Source organism: Antechinus flavipes, chromosome 3, assembly GCF_016432865.1.
Source record: "Antechinus flavipes isolate AdamAnt ecotype Samford, QLD, Australia chromosome 3, AdamAnt_v2, whole genome shotgun sequence".
Taxonomy (NCBI): domain Eukaryota; kingdom Metazoa; phylum Chordata; class Mammalia; order Dasyuromorphia; family Dasyuridae; genus Antechinus; species Antechinus flavipes.
In genome coordinates, this window is record NC_067400.1 from 570,397,875 (window position 1) to 570,413,542 (window position 15,668).

A 15,668-nucleotide genomic window follows, 5' to 3' on the forward strand; every position below is an offset into this window, starting at 1 on the left:
ACATGGCTCTTCAACAATAAGATGATTCAGGCCAGTTCCAATGGACTTGTGATGAAGAAAACCATCGACATCTAGAGAGGACTGTGGGAACTGAGTGTAGATCACAACATAGCATCTTCACTCTTTTTGTTGTGGTTTGCTTGCATTTTGTTTTCTTTCTCATTTCATTTCTTGTGCAGCAGGATAATTATAGAAATTTGTGTAGAAAAATTGTATATGTTTAACATATATTGGATTACTTGCTCTCTAGGAGATGGGGAAGTGAAGAAGAAGGGAGAAAAATTTGGAACACAAGGTTTTGCAAGGGTGAATGTTGAAAACTATCTTTACATGTATTTTGAAAAATAAAAAGCTATAATTATTTTGAAAAGACGTTTTGATACTAGACAAACTTACCTCATTGTTACTTGTATACCTCATTATGTGTTTATTTAGTTATAACTATGTGTACCAAGGCTTAGCTTTGTTTCCTGGAGTCTCATGGGGTCTTAGAGTCTGGTCCATGTCTAGTTTGATTTCTCCAGTGGAATAAAGAAGGCTTGTTGCCTATAACCTTTGTGAGTTCTTTGGCTATTTTATTTTTCTGAGTTAACGGTAGTATATGACCTTTGTGACTCTTTGATCATTTTCTAGGGTTGAAAACAAGTAATAAAAAGACTCTTCTGCATACAAATTGTTCACAGCTACTCTATAACAGCAGAATGCTAGAAATAATTTACATACCCAATGGCTAAATAACCTGTAATATATTGATGAAATGGAACTTTACTATTCCATGAGAAATGATAAATATGAAGAATACTAAGAAATATGGAAAAACCTAAATGAAGTGAGGTAGAGCAAAGAAAGCAGAATCAATGAGTAATAACTACAATTACAAAATCTGTTAAATAGAAGAAAGAACAGAGGGGACACAGAAGTAAATAAGATATTATTATTATAATTGATTCATAGTTGTTTCCAGAATACTTTTAATTTAATTTCTCTTCAATTAACAACTTATTTTCTCTTCCTCTTACCTGCTGCCCCCAATTTAAAAGAAATCCTAATGTTACAACAAATATGCATAGTCAAAAATGTTTATGGCTCTTTTGTGGTGGAAAGAATGGAAGCTATGGGGATGTTTATAAATTGGGGAATGACTAAAATTAACAGATATCAATATAATGCATTATATTATATCCTTTCCACCGCAAAAGAGCCATAAACATTTTTGTGACCATTAGTCCTTTCTTTCTTTCTTTGATCTTTTCAGGGTATGAGCCTAGTAGGTATATATATTACTAGTTCAAAGAGTATGTCAATTTCAGCAACTTTTTAAAATATGTTTACCTTTAAAATATATCATTTTGGATTTTAAAGAAATAAAAACAAGGATGTGAGGTGCAATGTGCCAAGCATGGAGAATGGCTTTTACAAATTCATTAAGGCAAGATATGGTGGAGGGAACAATTAAGAAGTCAGTTTAACTACAACCTAATAAAAATAGTCATCATCATCATCATCGATGACATTTCTATAGCACTTAAAGGCTCACAAAGGCTTTTTATACAATGTTTCATAATCTTTATGAAGTACTTTAGGTATTAATGTCCCCACTTAGGTGAAGAAATTGAAAGATGAAGTGATTAGTGGTTATACTGGTCAAAATCAGTCAAGACTCAATTCCAGGTCACTCTCAATTCCAAGTGTAGCATACATTCTATAATAATAAGCTCCATGAAGAAAGAACCAGCCTGTGAAATGAGGCTGGTTCAGGATATTATACTCTAGGGAGTCCTGAGCCATGATCCATTGCCAGTCATCTTTACTTATGTCTTCCCACTGGACTCCAATGAGTGAGACTGATGACTTTGCACAGTTCTGCCTCATTCAAATGAAGTAAAGACATCATCTTCATGTCACTGACCCTCTTTAAGAAGGAAGAGTGAACAACAACAACAATTTTAGGGAATCAATGAAGGTTTTTAAAAGAAGAATGACTTGGTCATACCTGATATCTTAAGAGGATTACTTTGGCAGCTGTGTGGAAGAGAAATGCAAAAGGGGTGAGAAGAGACCTGGAATGTTTAGCAGATATTGACTCAGTAGAACATAAGCTCCTGGAAGTCAGTAACTATTTATCTTTGTGCCTTAAATAGGTATTTAAGAACTGCTTGTTGGATAAAATTGAACTTAATAGAGCCAGTTTAGACTATTCCATTGACCTCTCTGTTCTGCTTCTGCACATGATCAAAGGAGATAATATTTATAAAGTCCTGTCAGTACCTGACATATAGCAGCTACCAAATAAATGCCAGCTATTATGATTTTTCTTATTTTTCCCTGTGAATTTTTCATAGCATAGAGCATGGTGCAGTAGAAAATATCCTGGCTTCAAATCCCAGTTCTGCTGCTTCCTACTAGTGTGACCTTGGACAAATCACTTCTCCACGTGAGTGTCAACTTCCTTATTTGTAAAATAAAAGAATGGAACTGGACAATCTGTAATGTTTTCTTCTGGTTATAAATCTATGGTATGACGAAAGAACTACTTGTGATAAAAGCAACCTTCAAAACTTGGCACTAGAAGCTGGAAGGAGCCCAATGTTCTGTTGTTGTTCAGCTGTGGTCACCAGAAGCTCCCTAAAGTGCTGGATTCCAGAACAAGATAAGGAATATACTCTACCTTCCCCATGGGAGCAGAATTTCTGATACCAGTCAGACCATTCAAATTGAGAGTACCTCCAATCAGTCTGCACCATGAGCATTATTCTCCCTGTTTCCTTGACTTCTTGCCCCAAAGGATCTGACCTACCAAACATTTCATACCTAAAGAATTTTGTGGCAATCCACTTGTGGATGGAAAGAATTAAATCTATTTGGAAATATGAGCTATATTATAATTCTGAGGAATCTTATCTTAAAATTCTCACTTCCATAAATGAACAAGTAAGGCACTGTTCCCTTTCAGGGTTCCAGAAGTACCCCCTCAAAGGACAGTGGAGAGTGGGTTTTTCTAATCACCAGAGTTCCCATTCTTTTGTGTTCTCCCCAATGTTAAATGTCAGTGATTAAAGGCCCAGGTTCATTAAACCAAATAACATTCATTAGCTTTTACAAAGGGATGTTTACAAAGAAAATAGATCAAAACTATCAGCATAAAATAGTTCTCGCAAAATTTAAGGCACACTCTCTTCTATACCATATCATTTCCTAGGAAAAGTGGACTGACATTTAAAGTTCATTTCAAAATGTGGTATAGTCAGTGGATGAGATCATGCAGTTCGTCAATTCATTTCCATGATTGCCTAGCAAATTCAGTACAAAATGTGAAGGAAATTTCCTGGACTTCTGGTGGCTTGTCCTCCCAATCTTCCAAAATTCACAAGGGTACAGCCTATTCTAAAAGTCCTTTACCTACGACCAATAATGAACAGACACAACAAGGACAAAAGCAGGAACTAGTCCATACCTAAAGGCTTAGCGTTCTCCTCATTCAATCATAGCCTTAAAAGTGGGACAAATCACCCAAGTAGAAAATATTCTTTAAGTGCATCTTTTAAGTGCATCCATATCACTCTCCAGCTGAATAAATTTCCAAATCTCCCTTCTACCTCTCAGATCAAAGTCTTTTAAAATCTTCCACAACTTGTCTCCAACTCACCTTTTCAATATGATTATACATTAGTCCCCTTTACACGCAAAAAGTCCAACCAAACTGCCATTTTGCTGTTCTTCATACCCTCCACTCCATCCCCTGCCTTGCTGACTTTGCAAAAGACATTCCCCAGATCTGGAAGTCACTTCCTCTTCATTCCCAAATTTTAGAATTTCTTTTTTACCCCAAAACTCAACTCAAGTATCTCCTTAAACATTGTACTTTCCTTTATTATCCTCAACTATTAGTGTCTGTCCACCTTCAAATTATTTTACATTTTTCTTCATATCTGTGAAAACTTACATATATATTTGTTGTCTTCTCTGATAAAATGTAGTCTCTTGAAAAGAAGGACTGTTTCATGTCTTTGTATCATCAGGGTCCATCTTGGTACGTGACATAGTAAGTACTTAGTAAATGCCTTTTTGGGTCTAATAGGGCTTTAGGTATAGTTCCAAATTACTCTTCAGAATGACTGAATCAGTTCACAACTCCACCAATGATGCATTAGTGTTCCAGTTTTCCCACATCTCATCCAATGTTTATCATTTTCTCTTCCTATCATCTTAACCAATCTGATATGTGTGAAGTAGTACCTCAGAATTTTAATTAGCATTTCTTTCACCAATAGGGATTTAGAGCATTTAATTTTCATATGACTATAGGTAGCTTTGTTTTCTTCATCTGAAAATTGTCTGTTCATATCCTTTGACCACTTATCAATTGGAAAATTGGAGTAAATTTAACTCAATTCTCCTTTTTTTTTTTTAAATGAGACCTTTAGATTTAGGGAACAGAGCCAAGAAGGTGGAGAGCAGACACAATTTACTGTGACCTCCTCTAACCTTCTCTCAAACCAACAGTTGATTAAGTCTCTAAACTGGTTTTGGAGTCACAGAACCCACAAATATTTGGAGTACAACATATTTCCAGAAGAAGAAACCAGGGAAGTACTTCAGAACAGGTCTGTTTCAAATGGGCAGGGAAACAGTCTGATGTGCCCAGACCTCAGCACAGGGAGCCCAGGACCAGTAGCTGGGACAGAGAGTCAGAGTGTTGCAGCTTCCATGAACCTGGTAATCTTCTGTGAGCCTCTTAGGCTACTCTGTCTTGGTTGCAAGCAGGTGGTTTGGCAGATTTGCTACAGAAGGCAATGTGGTACCTAGCCATGATTACTCAGCATTGGAAATCAATTAGCAGAACTGCCCCAGAGCAAACTAAAGCAGCTGCTGCTCCTTTGCTTTAAGAACAGACTTCAAACCTTAAAAAAATGAGCAAAAAAATTCCAAAAAGAACTCTCACCATAGACAGGTTTTATGGCGAGAGAAGAATAGACCACAAATCCTGAGGTTCCTAAAGGAAAATCAACTCCAGATGAAGTCCCAAAGGGAGATATGAGCTGGTCCCCATTTCACAAGGCTTTCTTGGAAGATTTCATAAACTATCTTAAAAGTGAGTTAGAAGAAAAATGGGGAAAGGAAATGAGATCTTTGCAAGAAGGGATGGGAAAAGCATATAGCTCCCTACAAAATAGATTTAATGAAATGGAAAAAACATATAATTCCTTACAAAATAAATGTGAAAAAGATAACAATTCACTGAAAAACAGAATTTGTGAAATGGAAAAAATGCAATGAACAAAACAACTTAATTGGCCAAATACAAAAGGAGCTTAAAAAGGTAACTAAAGAAAATAATACACTAAAAATTAGAATTGAACAAATGGGAAGTGAATGACTCAATAAGACTTCGAGAATCTGTCAAACAAAATTTTAAAAATGAAAAAGATAGAAGAAATTATGAAATAACTCCTAGAAATGAGACCTTTATCACAAATACTGAGTGTAAATAGTGTTTCCCAGCTTTCTACTTCCCTTTTAATATTGTTTGCACTGATTTTGCTTCTGCAAAATCTTTTTAATTTAATGTAATCAAAATGATCTATTTTGCATTTCATAATGTTTTATATTTTCTGTTTAATCATAAATTTCTTCTCCAAAGAACTGACAGGTAAACTATTCCTTTCCTAAATTGCTTATAGTATCACTCTTCATATCTAAATCATGAACCCATTTTGACCTTCTTTGGGTAGAAGATGTGAAATCCTGTTCTATGCTTAGTTTACACCATATTTTCCAGTTTTCCTAGCAATTTTTGTTAAATAGTGAGCTCTTATCCCAGAAGCTGAAGTCTTTGTGTTTGTCAAACAGTAGATTACTATAGTCATTAACTATTATGTCTTGTGTACCTAACTATTCTACTGATCCACCGCTTTATTTTTTAGCCAGTGCCAAATAGTGTTGATGACTGCCACTTTGCGATATAGTTAGTAAATGCTCCTTGATTGATTTATTGTCCTTGAAACTCCAAACCACCTGTCTTTATCAATGGACATAGATAATAGAAAGCAGCAGTAGCTAAAGTAGAAGCATTGACAGTGGTATTCTGGGAAAAACATATGAAAGCTGTTTTCACCCCCAGGTGTTAGGTGACTCCTCTGCAACCATACACAAAGGCCATTCCTATGTTCCTCATATTATCAGCAGTTCCAAGAAAGGTACCTGGTGGAGGGTAAGGGATGAGTAAGAAACAATTTCTTTTTTATTAAAGCTTTTTATTTTCAAAACACGTGCATAGATAATTTTCAACATTCACTCTTACAAAACTTTGTGTTCCAAAATTTTTTCTCCTTCTCTTCCTCCCCTAGATGGCAAGCAATCCATTATATGTTAAACATCTGTAATTCTTCAAGAAAAATCAGATCAAAAAGGAAAAATAAATGAGAAAAAATAAATGTAAGCAAACTACAACAAAAATGTGAAAATAATATGTTATGATCCACACTCAATCTGGGTGCAGTTGGCTCTCCCCATCACAAATCCATTGGACACCTCGCTGAAACAATTTCTTAATGCTTAGAACTAATCAATCAAATGTAGAGGGTGCTACCTCTAGTTGGAGATTGTGAAACCTCCCTGGAGGTTTTTAAGAAGAGGGAAGAAGACCATCTTGTGGTAGGAGAGATCCCTGGTCAAGTATGGGAATACAAGATGGCCTGCGTGGTTCAGGCCAACTCTGAGGATCCATGATATAAAGGAGTACAGGAAGGCAGCAGCTACATAGAGTCAGTTACTCTAAAGAAAGTATGCTCATGTGAGAGCTGCCTTCATCTAGCACATACAAGCCTTTAGAAGCTATTCTTATCCCAAGGTCCATTTTCCTTAGATCTCCCCAGCCTCCCCACTTCCTAATCTTCTTCCCACTCCCCAAAATTCCCTAATCCAGTAGTATTAACATTTCTCAAACCTCCCCACACTGTTCAGCTCCTCTGGACTTCCCAGATTTCTCCAAGTTCCTCCCTCCTAGCATTCTCTCCCCAGATTCCCCAGGCTCCTAATATCCTCGGTTCTCGAAACCTTTCCAACTTTCCCATTCTCTTCTCCAAAAATTTTATACATATAATTATTATACATCTCATGGTGTACTGTTATCTCAGGATACCAAAGTGAAGGGGGATCTTTTGGGGGACATGTTATATCTCATCTTCCTATCTTCTACAACTTATAGAATAAGGGTTTTTAACCTGGGATATGTGAACTTTTTAAAACTGTGATCACTGTTTCAATACAATTGATTTCTTTTGTAATCTTGTGTGTTTTTTATTCATTTAAAATTATTGTTCCTCTAAAGAGTACATAAGCTTTACCTAAGGGATCTATGACACAAAAAAGTAAAAAACCCTTATTGGAGCTCTCAGTTGCCTCCAAATGCTACTTCTACATCCCCTGGACCATGGCAGCCCTTTCCTGAATCCCTTGGGGAGCAAAACCCACATTCTCTGGGGAACAGTTGGCCCTGCTTTGCTGCCACAGCATGCCCCCTCCACCAAATGAATTTGCTTCAGCTACAGCTCTATTATGGCTCCACTCCCCACATCCTCCCCTCACCCCTTACCCTAAATCCTGACTCCTCCAGAAATTATCAGCATGACAGTGAATGGATGGATGCCAACAGGAACCCTAGACCCCTACTGTCTGGGGAGCTGGCTTGGGCCATCCACCATATAACTCTGAAGAGATGCCCTGAGCAAGGTTCAGCTGTGGACACAAGAAAGAACCACAAGGCATTCAGCTAGGAGGGAGGGAGAAAGGGCAGAAGGGACAGAGCCTTCAGAAAGCAGGAGAGGTGCTCTTAGAACAAAGACTTGGAGCTGACCCCATTCTAAGGCTGTCTGATGTATTGACAATTCAGCTCATCTTAATGGCTAATTTGGATGGGGGCCCAGTTAATTGAATACTGTTGGTTACAGACTAGACAGCAAAGTTCAGATAAAGTGAAAAAGAATTCAGTCCCAGTCTCTCAGGCAGAGAGCTTGGTCTTGGTCTTGAAGAAGGGGGGTGGAAGGCCCCTAAATCTGACCCCTGTTCAAGACCATATCCTTGCCATATGACTTATGTGGAGAAGTCCTTTCCCTTGTCTGAACCAGCTTGCTTCTCTGTGAAATGAGAGAGTAAGATTTGTCGATCTCTGAGAGTCCTCCCAGCTTAGGCAGTCTTAAGCTTAGATTCTGCTGCTTGATTGAAAATATATGGCTATTTGTGGTGACCACCCTCTTCAGGTCTCTCGGATCAACAAGCATTATTGGGTGCCTTGGTTCTGCTAGATGCTACGGATAAAATACATAAATGAAGCAGATTCTACCCTAAGGGAGCTTATATATGTTTGCCTAAGGGAAACAAGATGCTCATAGATAAGCAGTCTATGAAAGAAAGAGTAAATAGAAAGTAATTGGGTGAGAAGAACCCCTTGATGAAGTAACTGGGATGGGAATGTGATAAGTAGGGCAAGTAGAAGAAGGGGAAGAAAGAGAGTAGAAGACCAAATTTGAAGGTAACACGAGCTAGGTTTTGAAGGTAAATAGAGATTCTAAGAGACCCAGGTAAGAAGGGACTACACTCTTGGTATGGTGTTATAAACCCTGCAAAAATTCTAAGGAGCTAGAATAGCCTGAAGTGTGCATTTAGTTGAGAGAAGGAATAAGAACAAGCATTTATATAGAACCTACTGTGTGCCAGGCACTGTGCTGAGCACTTTACAAAATAGTATCTTCTTTGAGCCTCACAACAATCCTGGGAGGTAAATGCAATTATTATCCCCATTTTACAGGTGAGGAAATCAAGGCAAATAGGAATTAAATAATTCTATTTATATTCTGCCTGTTCTGAATAACAATACAGTGTCTGTTAACATTGGGGAAGATAGGACAGCTAGTTGGTGTAGTGTGGATAGAGCACCAGTCCTGAAGTCAGGAGGACCTAAGTTCAAATCTGACTTCAGACACTTACCACTTCCTAGCTGTGGGACCCTGGGCAAGTCATTTAACCCCAGCTGCCTCAGAAAAAAACAAAACCAACAACAACATTGGGGAAAATACACTGGAATGGGGGCTCAAGGGTTGTACAATATTTCTCATTTTCCCCTACTAAATTGTAAGCTTTCTGAAGTCAAAAATAATCATGTTTTTATACTTATATATTACATACATATATATTACACACGTATTCATTGTTTAAATACCTAAATGACTTTTCATTCATCTGTCTGTTACTTGAACAGGGTCCTTTGTCTAGGAGGTGCTCACTTAAAAGCTGATTCACAAATTTAACTAAATTTTTTTTAATGTAGACTTTGATACATGTAGGTAGAATCTTTAAAGTAATAAGGTTTTTTATATTAACTTCTGCTTTCGTTGGTGAGTCAGGTTCCCCGAGCCAACTTCTCCCCCTCAGGGTTCTTAGGGTACCCCTATGGGATTAGGGTGCCTTTCTATGCTTTACTTTAAGTCCCCATTTCAGTGTGTTTTCCCCGGTATTACTTATCCTATTAACAGCAGTTAATTTTTCACAGATATATTGATTAAGAAGATATAGTAAGACTGGGAGCAGCAGCAGGTAGAATATATGGTGGGCAGACATCTGAGAGGATGTCCCACTGGCCAGTATGGGGAGCAAGCTTTCCCTGATTGGAAGTCTTCAAGCAAAGACTGAATTGGGTGTTTGTGTCTCCAGTATTTAGCATAGGGTTTGGTATTTAGTAAATGCTTGTTGAAGAAATACTAGTACACTGTAGAAATGTGAATTTGTCTTGCTATTCTGGAAAACAATTTAGAACTCTGCCTGCCTCCCCTTAAAAAATCCCTGACCTGTGCATGCTAAATCCATTCCTGTGTCACCACTAAGCCCACATCCCAAAGAGATCAAAGAAAGAGGAAAAGAAATCCTACTGCACAAAAATATTCATAGAAGCTCTTTTCATAGTGGGACAAAATTGGAAACAAAGAAACTATCCTATAATTAGGGAATGGTTACATAAATCATAGTATGAAAATGTAATGAAATCTTATAGTAACATAAGAAATGATGAAGTGGACAGTTCAGGAGAAACTAGAAAGAATTCTATGAACTGATACTGATCAACGTGAACAGAAGCAAGACAACAATTCATACAACTGCCCCCATATTATAGAGAAAAACAGCTTTGAAAGACTTTAGAACTCTGATCAATGTAATGATAAACTTTGAGATTGGAAGACTGAAAATGAAACAGATCACTCATTTCTTACCAGGGAGGTGATGAATTTGGAAAGTGAAGAAAGACACAAATCTGGGGTATGGCCAATTTCAGAATCTGTTTTGTTGCATCATACGTGTTTTATTTTTCAGAACATTTCTTTTAGTGATGTTTTTAATAGAGGTGGGATCAATTATAAGTGCATGACCAAATAAATAAATTTAAATCTTTATAAAAGCTAAAACAACATAAAAAAATGACTCCTTTGGCCATCAGCTGAAAAATGATGGTGGAAGTGCTTGAATAATTGATCATTGTAGTGGACGTTTTTTGTCAATTGTAGGACTAAGTGGCTGTCATGGTCACTTCCATCTCTGAAATGCAATGATTCTGCACAGACCTGCACTGTGCACAAACACACACATACACACACACACACACACACACACACCTGTTATTGTTCTTTTTTTTTTTTCAGTTTTTATTTATTTATTTTATAATAACTTTTTTATTGACAGAACCCATGCCAGGGTAATTTTTTACAGCATTATCCCTTGTACTCACTTCTGGTCTGCTTTTTCCCCTCCCTCCCTCCACCCCCACCCCTAGATGGCAAGCAGTCCTATACATGTTAAATATGTTGCAGTATATCCTAGATACAATATATGTATGCAGAACTGAACAGTTCTCTTATTGCACAGGGAGAATTGGATTCAGAAGGTATAAATAACCCGGGAAGAAAAACAGAAATGCAAACAGTTTATATTCATTTCCCAGTGTTCTTTCTTTGGATGTAGCTGCTTCTGTCCATCATTGATCAATTGAAACTGAGTTAGATCTTCTCTTTATTGAAGAGATCACTTCCATCAGAATACATCCTCATACAGTATCAATGTTGAGGTATATAATGACCTCCTGGTTCTGCTCATTTCACTCAGCATTAGTTCATGTAAGTGTCTCCAAGCCTCTCTGTATTCATCCTGTTGGTCATTTCTTACAGAACAATAATATTCCATAACATTCATATACCACAATTTACCCAGCCATTCTCCAATTGATGAGCATCCATTCATTTTCCAGCTTCTAGCCACTACAAACAGGGCTGCTACAAACATTTTGGCACATACAGGTCCCTTTCCCTTCTTTAGTATTTCTTTGGGATATAAGCCCAATAGAAACACTGCTGGATCAAAGGGTATGCACATTTTGATAACTTTTGGGGCACAATTCCAGATTGCTCTCCAGAATGGTTGGATTCGTTCACAACTCCACCAACAATGTATCGGTGTCCCTGTTTTCCCGCATCCCCTCCAACATTCATCATTATTTTTTCCTGTCATCTTAGCCAATCTGACAGCACACCTGTTATTTTTCAAGGGAAGAAGCTGAGGTCAAAGAGAAGAAAAGGTCTGCCTTATAAGGAATAGGGCTGGAGAGCAGACATAGACATTCCCACCAAATCCAGAGTTTCTTCTACCATCAGAACCACCAGAAAAAATAGTTTGGCAGTAGCAGCATAGCCACCATTCCCAAGTCCTGGAGTCAGTGATCACTATATCCAAGAAGTCAATGTTAGAATGCCCTGTGGGTGGGACAGGCGGGAAGAAACCCCAAACTGGAGGGAGGGGAATTGGTAGGGTCTAGCCTGGGTTTGCACTCTGACGCCTATTTACACAAACAGTGACATCATCAAAAGCGTCATCCTGTGTAAAATTAGAGGTGTATGCAAAGAGATTAGGTTCTAAGAAGGTTAGGACTGGGGAGAGTTCCATGATGTATAAATAACACAGTTACTTCCCCCAATAAAAGTCAGGTATATGATGGGCTGAACAGTTTCCAGTTCCAGCCAGGAACAAGTTTAGTTTGATAGATAGGAAGGCAGTTCCTACGAGAGATATGGGAACAGATTAGAAGGCAGTTTTGAATGATGAAGTAGGGCTATGCTGGGGCTCCCTGGTTGGGAAAGTCACATTGCAGGTGAAAGAAGGACACGTGGCTGAAGAGACACATGATGGGAGAGAGATGTCACCTCATAGCACTCAGACCTAGGGGACTGAAGTTTACGCTGGGCTGATCTTGCTAAAAGTGGGAAAAATAAGAATGAGGAAGCAAGGACAAGCTATGAGGATAGGATTTCTGTTCTGGTCCCCAGGCCTCAGAATAGCTGACCCAATATGAAATCCCTTTGGATGTATAGTCATGAGTGGGCTAGAGAACAGAGACTTAGGGCTGGAGTTCTAGCTCTGTCCACAACCCAGTAGACTATCTTTGCATGTATTTGGGAAAATAAAATACTAAAAACAATTGTATATGGAAACGGCCATTTTATTTGGTATTTGTTAAGTCAAAAATGTTAGTTTTGGTTTTGGTTTAGTTTGGTTTGATTTTAGACTATTGTATTTCTGCTAGTAGATACAGAGGATTTTGTAATATCAATGGATATTATGAATAGGAAATAATACAAATATATGTTATTTTGGAAAAAAAAGTTTACTTAAATAAAGGGAACACTTTTGGGAACACTCTTGCTTAATCACTGCTGAACAAAAACAATGCTATTTTAAGCACAAACATCCTCCTCTTTAATGTGTGTTTGGAGATAGAAAGATAGACTTTGGTTTAAAAAGAAAAAAACATCTCACATTGAGATTTGGTCACCTAAGTATGAAAAATAGAGAATGAATTCACCATATAGTTCTGATACTGGCTATAGCGAATCCGTGGTATCTGTTCTGACATCTATACAATGTATACCTTCACTCACCTTCCCGGAAGGGCTGTTGCATCCCTGTTTAACTCAAGTTCTTGGCAGGCAGGACTAAAGAAGAATGTTAAACAAGTTTTACAAACCTTTTAGAATGAATTTCCATTGTTTCCTTTAAGTACATTAAGAAACAGGGAACAATAAGAAAGAAACTGTTTAGAGTTATCTTTCTCAATTTGGTGCAAATCTTTTCTGTTTTTATTTTTTATTTATGTACTTGCTTGATTCACATATTCACAATACAAACTCTAGTAACTTGCCACAAAAGATCAAAGTATAATAAGCCTATTATACCTTAGGCATCTGCATTTCTCATGTTTTAATATTTATTCTTCTTTATCTGGACTGTGTCAGCAATTCTTGAATACAAAAAATTATAAATGGGTTAACTATATTCTAAAAAATGCAAATGTCTATAACAACCAGGCTATTGGGTGGGAGGGAATTTTCAGGAAAAGGAAGAAAACAAACAAGTTCACTCGGAGGGAATGTGGTTCAAATCTTTGGATTAAAAACTAAACAACACAAAACCCACAAATATTACCCAGAGAAGCTGGCCATTATGGAATTTCCAGAACCCCCCCCCCTTTTTTTTTTACCAAAGGGACCTTAAAAACCCCATTCCAAATATTTAAAAATCTACAGCCACCAGAATGCCTTTAAGTGTCAATCAGCAGTTGGAAGAGAAAGAATATCTGTAGATATATTCTGTAACATAGCAACTTCAGCTATTGGTTGACTAGTAAAAGCCACTTTTGTACCTCGCTATTAAGGATAAGGATGTATTGAAAATATTACCTGCCTGTTTGTGAGAGGACTTTCATGGCTCAGAAATTTTCTAACCAGTAACAAATTCCAGGATATAGCTCTTTCATTTTCTTTTTTTTTTCAATTTTAAAAATAACTGAATTGTTTTTAAATCCTAACATTTGATACAGTCACAAAATAACATTATATGGCAAGGACCACACATAATCAAGATAATGCTATTGATTCAATGGAATTTCAAGAGATAAAAACCTCCACTTTGAAAGCTCTAGCAAAATACCCCACTTGTTTATAGACTCTCTACTTAAAAGACTATGATTTGAATCTTTTCCCATTTCTGTTCTTCTCTTCCTCCTCCTCCTCCTCCTCTTTTCTTCTTCTTCTTTCTCTTCTTTCTCCTCCTCCTTCATATTGGAATATTTCACTTTCAGCCTTAAGCATTTTGGGGTTTTTTTTTGGCCAATCTTGTAGCTGAGTCTTGTTCTAGTTGATTTTGGTGCAGGTGACTGGAAGCTGCTGGTACAAGATCTTGAGTGTGACATCTGACACAGTCTGATAGTTCTCCTTAATTGCAGTTTGATACTCGTTTTTGGTGTATTCTATGAGTTTAATAAATTCCTTGACAACTTGTACATCATCAGTAATAGTTATTGAATCCTGTACATTTTAACCAACTGAACATTACCATCTTCATGATAATGGACTTGAATCTATCTGTAGCACTCCAATCATCTGAGACATAGGTGGTGTGATGGCCAATATCTACTCTCATCTTCAACAACCTTTTTAGGTTGAAATTGGTAGCTCTCAGTACTAGCAATAACAGTCTTCTGTCCATCTACAATTTCAGCAAAAACAGTACAGAAGCCATTGATTGGAATAATGATTTTTTACATAGGTCCTTAATGCACAATCACAGGAATTCTCTTCATAAATGGAATAATGATTTTTCACATAGGTCCTTAATGCACAGTCACAGGATTCTCTCCATGATATCATCTATGTGCTCAGGTGGGAGGTCACTTGCTTCTTTCCATAAGTGATCAGACTTAAAGGAAACTACTTCTTGGATCTAAAAACCTGCTACGAACCAGGTCACCATAGTTCTGTAATTAAAACCTGATCATCATATCCTTCTATCTTCACCAGTGTGAACGGATCCAAATTAAACTGCACAAATGCAGGCGCTTCCCCTTTCCTGAGAAGACTGTCGTTGTTAAATAGTAACCAGACATCATTAAACATTTCATTACATTCTCTTGGGGAAGCATGAGTGATGAACTAGGAAGCTATCCATACTGTTAACGCTTCTGAAACCTGATCCTTGAAGTCAGCCATCTGAGCTGCTCTAAGAATGTTTTTTAAGTGAAAAAAAGTGAAACTGTTAGATTCAATGATCCTTATGGTATCTTCTGGTTCTGATACTCTATGAAAGAGTCTTTAACTCAAATAATATCCAACTTCCAAAAGGAGCTGATAGTCCAGAGAAGACCTTAGGTTGAGGCAATCATGTCTCAAAAAAAAAAGTTTAAAACTACAAAAAGTTTAAAAGGTTGAAAACCCATTGAGAAGCAAATTTGAGCTCAATATAAAAAAAAATCTCTCTAATAATCAGATCAATTTAAAAAAAACAACAAAGAGGCTTCCTTAGGAGACAATATGTGCCCCCAAAATTTCTGCAGAGATTGGATGCTCACGCAAGGATTTTGTAGCAAGGATTCCTTCTTTTGTATTGGTTGGACAAAATGTCCTCTCAAGTGCCTTTGCATTAATTCAGAGATTCTGGAAACATAGCAATGCAAACATCTGCTAGTACTCTTGCTCTCTGCCAAAAGCACAGCAGCTGGTAAAGACTTGACTTACCTTTGATATTAATTTCATTCTTCAAAAGGTAAAGTGAGAAAGCCAACTCTTGTTCCAGGTGAG

The 15,668-nt window shown here is 37.3% G+C and overlaps 1 pseudogene; it reads right to left on the reverse strand.

Moving 5' to 3' along the window:
- Positions 1-13,836: 13,836 nt before the first annotated feature.
- Positions 13,837-15,080, reverse strand: LOC127555545 (F-actin-capping protein subunit alpha-1-like; annotated as a pseudogene).
- Positions 15,081-15,668: the final 588 nt, after the last annotated feature.